Source organism: Schistocerca gregaria, chromosome 8, assembly GCF_023897955.1.
Source record: "Schistocerca gregaria isolate iqSchGreg1 chromosome 8, iqSchGreg1.2, whole genome shotgun sequence".
NCBI lineage: Eukaryota > Metazoa > Arthropoda > Insecta > Orthoptera > Acrididae > Schistocerca > Schistocerca gregaria.
In genome coordinates, this window is record NC_064927.1 from 480,135,606 (window position 1) to 480,146,786 (window position 11,181).

The window sequence follows — 11,181 nt, forward strand, 5'->3', positions numbered from 1 at the left end:
GGTAAACCATGTCACTGGGTTGTCCAGTTGTAACGGCAGCAGCTTTGAAACATGGCCGGGGGACAGTGTTTGCGGGGCTGTAGAAGAGGCACGGAACGCACGGGGATTCTGCACGGTGTTTATTGGTGTTACATGTGCCTCAGTGGCAGGCGATGTGGTGTGTTGAACATCTGTTAGCTGTGTAGGCGAGACGTGGTATCCAGTTCTTGTGGGAACGGAATCTGTATGGCCACACGACAAGCACAGTGTGGCAGGTTCGGGCGGGTCAACTGCTGGTGCAGCTGAAATCTCGAGCAGAGGTGTGAGATCGCGTTTGAGCACCGAGTGACAGGGCGGAACCACGGCAGGTGCATCGCCTGAGGTGTGCGCGGAGCGGCAGGACAGATAGGCATATAAATGGTTGGCATGAGTGTCCCTTCAACCAGCGCAGAGGGGGACACGTTAAACGGCGGCCGTGCATGTGGACCCAGAAAATGGCCAGCCTTGTGGAGGGAGGGGAGGAGGGAGGGACAGGCATGCAATGATGGTTCACTGACCTTGCCAGGCCAGAACCGTGTGGGTGGGGCATCGGCTGCAGACAACTAGGTCCAGTATGTGATCAACTAAGGCGAACAAAGTCTTTGGGTTATCTTTTTGCAAAGCAGGTAGTTTGGGAAACCCGCCGGGTAACACATGTTGAGGTGGTGGCCGCATGCAGCACATGGTGTGGGGTGTGCGCATGTAACAGTCGGCATGGTGTGTCCAAACTGCATTCTCGACAAAGAACACAGTGCAGACGTAATGGCTGGTGCCATTGCGACAGTGGGTGGAAAGCGGTTGCGGCACAGCCATGGGCAGCTGACCTGGAAACTGGTGCAGGCAGAACAGCCGGCGCCATTACAAAAATGGACATAATGCGGTCCTGGTGCAACCACAGGTAGCGGTCATGGTAACCAGTGTGGTCAAGGCGACTGGCATCGCCAAGACGTTGTGCGGGTATGGAAGGGGGACGGGATGGGCAGTACAGCGACACTAACATATAAGAATTTGCTACCCCGTGCGTAGAAATGTTCGATTCACAGTAAGGGAATTTTGTCGGCATGTCAAATCACCCCCAAGGTAACTGCATAGACGAAGGGTAAACCACAATGTCTTTAACTGGATGATCATCCACGAAGTCACTATGTGGCATGCACTGTTCATGTTGTGGCAGTTGTTGAGCTGCTGCACTTCATAGTGGCCATTTTGAGCCGGACGTAAATAATTGTTCACTTTTAATCAAACCTGCATTATGTACACTTGTATATGTGCAAGGACAGTTAATAGGGTGTGTGGCACTAGCACAGAAAGACACCGGTAGATCCATTGTTCCGAAGACAATGTGGGCTGGCACATGAAGTCCGGCAATGATGAAGAGAAGCAAAAAAATGACTCGTGAACATAAGACGACAATGTCGGGGTCACCACTAAGGTTATCGCGTGTCATAGGGTGGTAATAGCACATTTAGATGTCATTTATACCTTTATTTAGCACTGAAGTAAGCAATAACACCATGGCAGTGCAAAAACTGCGTGCCAAGAGAATAGAACAAATGTAGTACAAATATGTTAAGAGTCCAAAGATATGGCGTTTTATGCCAGAGGTGCCACAGATATGAGTAAGAGCCTAACGAAACACAGTGCACCTGTGAATCGCCAACCCAGCAGCAAAATACACCATGTTGTGTATGTCCAAGACATCCAGACAAAAAAATTAAAAAAAAAAATTGTAACAACTATAAGATTTGTTTGCAGTTCCCATTCCGACCAGGCTGTGTTGTGCTTAGAAATGGTCATATAAACACAGGGCACTTATTTTTATGAAATTACAATGAAATGAATATCCTTAGCTGCATACAGGTGTTGATGTAAGTCAATAAGTCAATGGGGACAGTTGAAAATGTGTGACCTGTCCAGGACTCGAACCCGGGATCTCCTGCTTACAGGACAGATGCTCTATCCATCTGAGCCACCGAGGACACAGAGGATAGTGCAAACACAGGTACTTATTGCTGGCATGCCTCCAGTGAGGCCCACATTCGCAACTTATTGTCCCGCACCATATTCATAGTGCTGCTCTCCCAACATGAAAGTTTTGAGGGTGCTGGTCCACCCTGCAAGGGGACCTCAAAATTGTTTTTGCAATCTGGATAGCATTGGAAACAATATGCCATCCTGCATAAACAGTAGGACACCACTGGTCACTTCATGAGTCCCCGTCTTGGTTGTTGAGCAATCCTCACTGGTCTTCAGTCCTGAGACTGGTTTGATGTAGCTCTCCATGCTACTCTATCCTGTGCAAGCTTCTTCATGTCTCAGTAACTACTGCAACCTACATCCTTCTGAATCTGCTTAGTGTATTCATCTCTTGGTCTCCCTCTACGATTTTTACCCTCCACGCTGCCCTCCAACACTAAACTGGTGATCCCTTGATGCTTCAGAACATGTCCTACCAACCCATCCCTTCTTCTAGTCAAGTTGTGCCACAAACTTCTCTTCTCCCCAATCCTATTCAATACTTCCTCATTAGTTATGTGATCTACCCATCTAATCTTCAGCATTCTTTTGTAGCACCACATTTCTAAAGCTTCTATTCTCTTCTTGTCCAAACTAGTTATCGTCCATGTTTCACTTCCATACATGGCTACACTCCATACAAATACTTTCAGAAACGACTTCCTGACACTTAAACCTATACTCGATGTTAACAAATTTCTCTTCTTCAGAAATGCTTTCCTTGCCATTGCCAGTCTACATTTTATGTCCTTCCTACTTCGACCATCATCAGTTATTTTGCACCCCAAATAGCAGAACTTCTTTACTACTTTAAGTGTCTCATTTCCTAATCTAATTCCCTCAGCATCACCCGACTTAATTCGACTACATTCCATTATCCTTGTTTTGCTTTTGTTGATGTTCATCTTATATCCTCCTTTCAAGACAGTATCCATTCCGTTCAACTGCTCTTCCAAGCATCACTACATAAATAAAATAAGCCACCAGCTTCTGTGCACTCTATACCATTCTACCTAGAGCTGGTAGCTTCTGCCTTCCCAGATTTCTGGCCCATTAAGGTGGTAAAACTACAAGCAGCGCATCTCTCCCCCACATGGCAGGAGCACAAAAAGATCACAAAATCTTAGTCAAAAGGTGGGAAGACCTATCACCTCAAATTACTCTGTACAATTATAGGCCATGGCACACAGTATGTGTCATCCCCTTTCATTAAATGTCATAACAATCATAAATCTGAAAAGAAGAGTCCTCAGCACTTGCCATCTTTCTACCTGGGAGCAGTGCTTTACAAATATTTGCTGGATGACATATTTGTGTGTGCAAATTTGATGAGGCATTTCCATTTTGGAAAGTTGCAAACGGATCCTATTGTACAATCTAGTATGGTATTCCATAACTCCGCCTTGAGTAGCTAGTGTCAGATAATCTAGGACAGACCTCCATGGCCTCACAAGTGGGCACAAGCATATCTCAATATGAAACAGGGTGCCAAAAATGACTGAGGTGGAATTTTCACCAGATTCATGCTTACCAACGTTTAATGTACACACATGAGCATGCAAATCCAATTAAATTTACCTTCAAAACCCCTGTGACAACTTAGAGTATGAAAAATATGCACAATATTTATGTATTTTGGTTAGGAACAAAATAATTCATTTCTAATAAGTGTTTGATGTATTTTGATCAAATGCTTCATATGATCTGTTGTATACTTTTTAATTAATGTTGACCAGTTGGCTCAGAGTTATGAAAGATACTGTAGTTACATGCACATCATTAGGATATAATGGCGTGGTAGGGAGGAGATGATACTTGGCACCAAATTGAGGGCGGGGGGCAGCCAATAGGAAACTGGGCTTGAATATTAAGACACGAGATGAATTTTAGGTTAGACTCGGAGAAAGGAGGAACTTTCGCACTGAGACTTGAAGAGCACCAGTGGAACTTTGTGCTGGGCCTTTTAATGGTGAGCAGCTGTCTCCAGGATGCAAGCAGTAAACTCACTGACTGATTTTTGCATAGCAAGTGGCCACATAGGAGTCGAGTTTTGGGTCTTTGTACATTTTGCAACTCTTGGACTTTTTCTACAAGGCTGAACTTGACAGGCTCTTAAAGTTTTGTAGGGAAGTTGGTTAACATAAAATAACAAAGTGAGCCCTTAATTATATACTGCTGGAGATATTTTGAACGTGCTTTGTGAATTTGCCTGTTTGCTAAAGTTTACTAGAGTCAATAGTGCAGTTGTATTTTTAATGAACAAGCAATTCAAGAAAAGTTATTTGTGGAGTTGTTAGCTCATTTCTTGTAAACATCTCCTGTTACATTCTTTTATTTAAATCACTGTTATTAAGTCTGCATAATAATAAGTGTAAATTTGTGATTACTGTAAATAGGAACTCTTTTGCAGTGGCATACGATCGATCACTGCAATACATCTGATGAACCACAATAGGGTAAATCCAATTGAGAATATAAGTTCCCCTTTGAAGAAAAGTTTATCAAAACAGGGAGGTAGCTAGCATACTATAGCACCAGAACAGTGCTTCCGATTTTGATTGTTGGTTACATAACTACAAGTTTCTCCACCTGGGAAAGTGTTTTCTGGTTTCAGAGGGCTGGAAGGCTAATTCTAATCTGTGGATAAGGATGGAAATGAGTGTCCTCAGTGTGTAAGTATTTTGAACGGAAGTGCAGATGTTATAAGAATGGTGGTGTGGGCTATCAAAATGCTTCCATTCTGATGGGGTACAATACACAGGGAGGCTAATGATACTACGAGGGTCGCTCCAAAAGAAATGCACACTATTTTTGTAAAAATACAGTTTTCATTCTGCATGTGTGAAAGTTTTACAGTGTGTAGATAAATCCTTCCCATTTGTTTTCAAACTTAGTGCAACCTGTTCCCGTGAGTTGCGCCGTCCCAGCATGTCTTCAAGATGTCTGCTACACTTGGCGTTCATCAGAAGCAACGTGCTGTCATAGAATTCCTGTGCTGTGAAAATGAGACAATGGGAAACATCCACAAGAGGTTGAAACAGGTGTATGGAGATGCTGCTGTTTATTGCAGTACAATTAGTCAGGGGGCAAGCAGGTTACGTGATGAAAGCAGGCACGACAATATTGAGGATTGTCCTCGCAGCGGCAGACCTTGTATTGCACACACTCCAGACAATGTGCAGAGAGTTGACAAATTGGTGACTGCTGACAGACGCATCACAGTGAATGAATTGTCACACTATGTAGGGATAGGGGAAGGAAGTGTTTTCAGAATACTGAAAGTGTTGGCGTTAAAAAATGTTTGTGCCACGTGTGTTCCCAGGATGTTGACAGTGACTCACAAAGAAACAAGAAAAATGGTAAGCAGCAAACTTTTGGAACATCATGAGAATGGTAGAGATGAATTTCTTGGAAGAATTGTGACAGTTGATGAAACATGGCTCCATCATTTTTCACCAGAGACGAAGAGGCAATCAATGAAGTGGCATCATGCAAATTCACCCAACAAAAAAATTCAAAACCACACCTTCAGCTGGAAAAGTTATGGCTACGGTGTTTTTCGATTCCAAAGGACTCTTGCTTGTGGACATCATGCCAAGTGGAATGCATATGTGATGACACTGAAGAAACTTCAAGCTCGACTGAGTCTTGTTCGACAACATCGGCAAAAGCAAGATGTTTTGCTGTTGCATGATAATACACGACCACATGTCAGTCAAAATACCATGGAAGCAATCACAAAACTCGAGTGGACAACACTGAAAAACTCGCCTTGCAGTCCTATCCTGGCTCCATGTGACTTTCATCTCTTTGGGAAACTGAAAGACTCTTCGTGGAACAAGGTTTGAAGATGATGACGCTGCCAAACAGTGGCTCTAACAGATTGGTCCAGAATTTTACCATGTGGGTTTACAGGCGCTGGTTCCAAGATGGCGTAAGTCAGTGAGAGGGATGGAAATTATGTGGAGAAATGAAAATATTGTTCCTAAAAGATCTATCTACACACTGTAAAACTTTCAAATATGTAGAATAAAAGATGGATTAAAAAAAAAGTGTGCATTTCTTTTGGAGTGACCCTAGTATCAATACAAGGTGGGCTGTTATGAGCTCGGTTTTCCTAACTAAAAGCTTTTGTCTTGGTTGTTTACCATAAAGAAACCTGATATAGTGTCTGGAGATTATACTATCTACATTTAGTGAGGAGAATTTGAAAGACATTGTGACACTCAACAGGATGTGGATTAATGCAGGTTACATACTGATGAAATTCTGGATGGATCGAATAACACAAAGGCATGTGTCCACTAGCAAGTAACTTGTACAAGCACTTGTGAGGTGCTTACATTAGAAGAAGTTTTATAAGTTTACCTCTGCAAGTCAATTTCAGGAACTTGCTGCAAGTAATTACAGAAGTGTTTCCATTGGAGTTGTGTTGTGAGATAGGCAAGTGGAAGTTTAGAGTGTCATGATTAAAAAGAGAGGAGTCATCACTATTAAGAAACAAATAGACGTATGGGTGAAGAAATGGTTACAGAGATCAGTAATCAAGAAACACTATTAAATGGGAAAAAACTGAACTTCACAGCAAAATATTGCATTAAGAACAGTTTAGATTTAGTTAAGAAGTTAACAACAGATGGTAAGATACTGACAAATGCAAAATTAGTCTCTTTTGATGTACACAGTTCGCTCTAAGTATTCCTGTGAAAGATTTTAATTACAATTAGTGTCACAATAATTGTATTTACACAACATTAATCTGGAAGAGCAGATGAATTCTGTTTAATGAGAATTATTGCTGCTCTCAAGGGATATAGTATAAGCAAGCAGGTGGTCTGGCAACGGGTTCATCCTTATCCCCCATACTCACAGAAGTGTTCGTGGAGAAGTGGAAAACTGATGTTCATAAGGGTGAACCATTGGCAAAACAAATTGTTTGTTGGTACATATATGTCGATGACATTCTCTGTATGTAGAAATATTTTATTAGATAACTCCACTAGGTAATGGAAAACATAAATCAGTGGCAAACTAGCATAAAGGTCAGTACGGAGTTGGGAGTCATGGCAATAATGTCCTAGAAATGCGTTTACCGATGGAAAATAACAATCCTAAAGTTAAAATTTACTGAAAAGACTCCTTTACTGACATATTCATCCCAGCTTCTTCTCAACAAATGTGCAGCATTTCACTTGCTTTCTAATCCCATGTCCCAAGAAGACTATAACCAATAACTCATTACTATAAAACCAATAGCCACAAATAATGAAACTGATTCCAACACTATTGGCAAATCCTCAATAAAAAACTGAAGAAGCAGTCCAGACCCCTACTGTACCCAATTAACAATACAAATAGATCGAAAAGGAGACGGTGCAGTTTATGTTTTGTAGGTAAACCTCCATGTACGATAAGTAACATTTTAAAAGCAAAGGGTTTCTCTGTGCCTTTCTATGTCCAACAGACAGTAGGTAGATGTCTCTTCAATTCAAGAGATAAACAACCAGACGTAATAAGAAGTGGGGTTTTTAAGATCATCTGCTGAGAGTGTCAGTGTTGCCATGTTGGACAGAGTGGGAGGTCGGTCTGCACTAGGCTCAGAGAACACCAGAGAAATTGAAGATTAAAGAAGCCAGAAACATCCTTTGCTGAACACTGTGTAAATGAAAATGTATAATAGATACAGAAGTCTTACACATAGAGGGAAAGGGTGCAAAGCTCACTGAGTTTCAAATTTTAGAAATTAAGAAACGTGTGCATGTATCCCCAAATTACTGAATGAACAAATTCTACTTGGCTATTCACCTGTCTTAAACAGTACTGTAACCCCTACATAGGAGAACCTTGGTGCCTTCACTCAGATAAGAAAAAATTGCTTTCCTGTTCATAGCTCTACTATAATATGGGTTTTATCGTAGTTATCATAAATGAGTTTGTATTAAATCTTGCAAATCCATATGTAATTTTGGCAAAATTGTCAACAGAGATACCTTTTACAGTTTAAGTCAAGAATCAATAAATTGAAAAAGTTATCTTCACCTGTACTCATCTTTGGCTTCAGTTACGTACTAGAAAATGGGCTTGTAAGCCGAAACATAGGTCATACAGTAATAATAAAGTTTGTGAAACAAGGCTAAGGAAGTGTTATGTTTAGTTAGTACACAATTAGAAGACTTCACTCATATTAAGAACTTCCTGAGAAGGTCATATGCTAGTTTTGAACAGATATTGTCCATTGTGCAATCAAATATTTGAAAAATAGAATATAAAAATGAAGTAAAATATACCACCAAGAAACACCGTTCTAATTACTGTTCAACTTTTGCCAACAGTTTTTATCACAAATGCATTTCATTTATATTTAAGTTAATATTTTTAAAAAATCTCCCAAAATTTAGTGATAACTGTACTGCCATTTTACTTCTCCTCCTGGTGAAACAAAATCATCAATAAATTAATTTCATACTTGGCTGTGGTGGCCAACTGTACATGTTTAGAGGGTTCCAGTGGTACACTTGTTTTGGCCCATCTGTCTTTGCACCACTGTCCTTTTCGACACTTAACATTTTCATACTGGTATTGAAAACACACAACTTCCAGTAACATTTTAAGTTCAGCAAGTACTCGCAGAAAGATGCAATAAACTGTTTCCACTAACTTGCACTAGCTACTTCTGCATGTTGATGAAATTTCAGGAAGTTAACTTGCTGGGAATGTTTCCACATCAACCTCGCAGAAGCTTACTTGTTAGTAGACATGCATGTTTAAGAACAACAAAAGCACTATTAGAGAATGATGGCATGATAACAATCTCATTCCTGCTGCCACACCTCATGTCCATATCCTGAAACACTTATTGCAGTTTCACTCCAGAAAGTTAGGGTGGTATCATGAAGAAATGTGTTTCAAGAGTTTTCATAGAGTGGGTTTCTAATTTTGTGCTGTAAAATATCCTTCCAGTTGCAGTAGATAAGTGCCAGACCTCTCAATTGTATTACATAAAAATCTATCAAAGCAGTGGTGGAAAGTAGATATTTTATTTTAGAGAGAACAGAGTGCTCATGTGAGAATAGATGTGGTGTTAGTAAATGGAGGTGATGAAACTTGTAACTCTTTATCAGCTAAATGCTCCACATTACCAGGTCGATGAACTGCCCATGGGAAAGTGCCCAACATAACCAGGCTTCATCAATCCCATGATCATTTCACTCTGACTGAACATGTGTTAGTCCATGTGAAAAGTAAAGGGCCAAGAAACTGTAGACAAAAGTGTATTGATTAAAATGCCAGTAAATCTATTGTCAACATTACTACATAAGGATTAATCTCGGGTTGTGAGCCAATAAAGCAAGGAGATACTGTTTGTGGAGATTTTGGAGCATGAGATAAAATAGATGGTCATGCTGTGAGTCAGGTTAACAACTGCAGAGACATGGATTGGAGACAATTTGTGGCAAAAGAGATTGAAATGATCGTCAAGTTGTGAGCCAAGAAGCCAATGATGCTTTCACGGATTCCTGGCAGTTTGCTAGTATAAGAGACCAGAAATGTAAGTGAATGGATAAAAAGGTTTACTTACCAAGCAGTGGCAGAAGAATATACATATAATTTGTACACAGTGTTCTAAAGTAAGTTTGGACAAACACAGGCGACGTATTCTTAATGTGTGGTGTATAAATCTACATTGCTATGTAAAGACATGTAGTTGCTTAACGTTGTTACCAAAAACTTCGAGAAGTTCTTGACAAATTTCGTTCAAATTTTTACTTGATGCTCTAGAAAACATTTTATTGCACATAGGCTATATCCTATTCAATGTATGTAATACATAAAACACACAAATGCTGCAAGCAAACATCATGAAATGTGCTTGACTGAATAATAGTACTTAAAATTTGTGGTATTATGCTTGATGCTCTAGAAAACATTTTATCGCACATAGGCTATATCCTATTCAATGTATGTAATACATAAAGCACACAAATGCTGCAAGCAAACATCATGAAATGTGCTTGACTGAATAAAAGTACTTAAAATTTTTGGTATTATAGTTACTAATAACTGACCACATTTCTGTGAGTCAAAAGCTTTCACAACTGCTTACTGGTTGAAAAGCAACAATCCTCTGTATTAAAAAATGTAACTGGTATATAACGAAATGAATAGTAGGCGCCATATGATACAATACAACAAACATGACCTACAACATATGCATATTCACAACACAAATCTTTTATTTCAGTTATTGATGCCATGTACTTCTTTAATAGGTGGTCCAAACAGTTATTTCGAAGTTTACGATTTTTTTTTGTAGCAGTAAAGTTAGCAGTTATTTACAGGGTTGTCAGTTGTGGTACATTGTACGGGGTACGAGGCACAAGGAATATCATACGCAAACATATGTTAATTTTGCCTAAGGCCTAAGGTTTTTACCAAATGTACATTATCCTCATTCACTGGGGAAATAGTCAATTCTCCTGGTGCATTTAATGAAGAACGCATAAGTTGTTACGGCTTCATGATTAAGGACAATGCTGTCTCTATCAACTAACTTTGCCAGAGAGACTGAGCGCCTAGCCGCCGACCCTGGCTTAATGCAGTCGAGATTAAGCCTCAACGCCTGACCCCGAAAAAATTTAAAAAAGCTAACTATAACTTATAGCTTTGTTTTGAATAATGTTTTGCACTCTTTTGGATTATTAGTTTCAGGAACACAACGGACACTTTACGGCGGGGAGGAGTCGGTCGTCTGTGTTTTTATAAACGCTATCGTTCAGTCCACCTACCTCGACAGGATTCTGGACGAGCCGGTCAGGGTGGCCGAGCGGTTGTAGACGCTACAGCCTGGATGGCCTTAGGTTAGTTAGGTTTAAGTAGTTCTAAGTTCTAGGGGACTGATGACCTCAGAAGTTAAGTCCCATAGTGCTCAGAGCCATTTGAACCATTTGATTTGATTCTGGCCGATGTCCCTTCACTCTGTGGTAGCAGTACGTGCTAGACAGTGTAAGGCAGCGTTGATGAAACCACCACCTAATACCTGCCACACACAGGCCGCGTAACTCTAGTTGAAAGTCAGTTCCTGAAAGTTCATGATTACAAAGACGGGCGTTCGGGATCTTCAGTCTACTTGCAGAAAAGCGTTTAAAA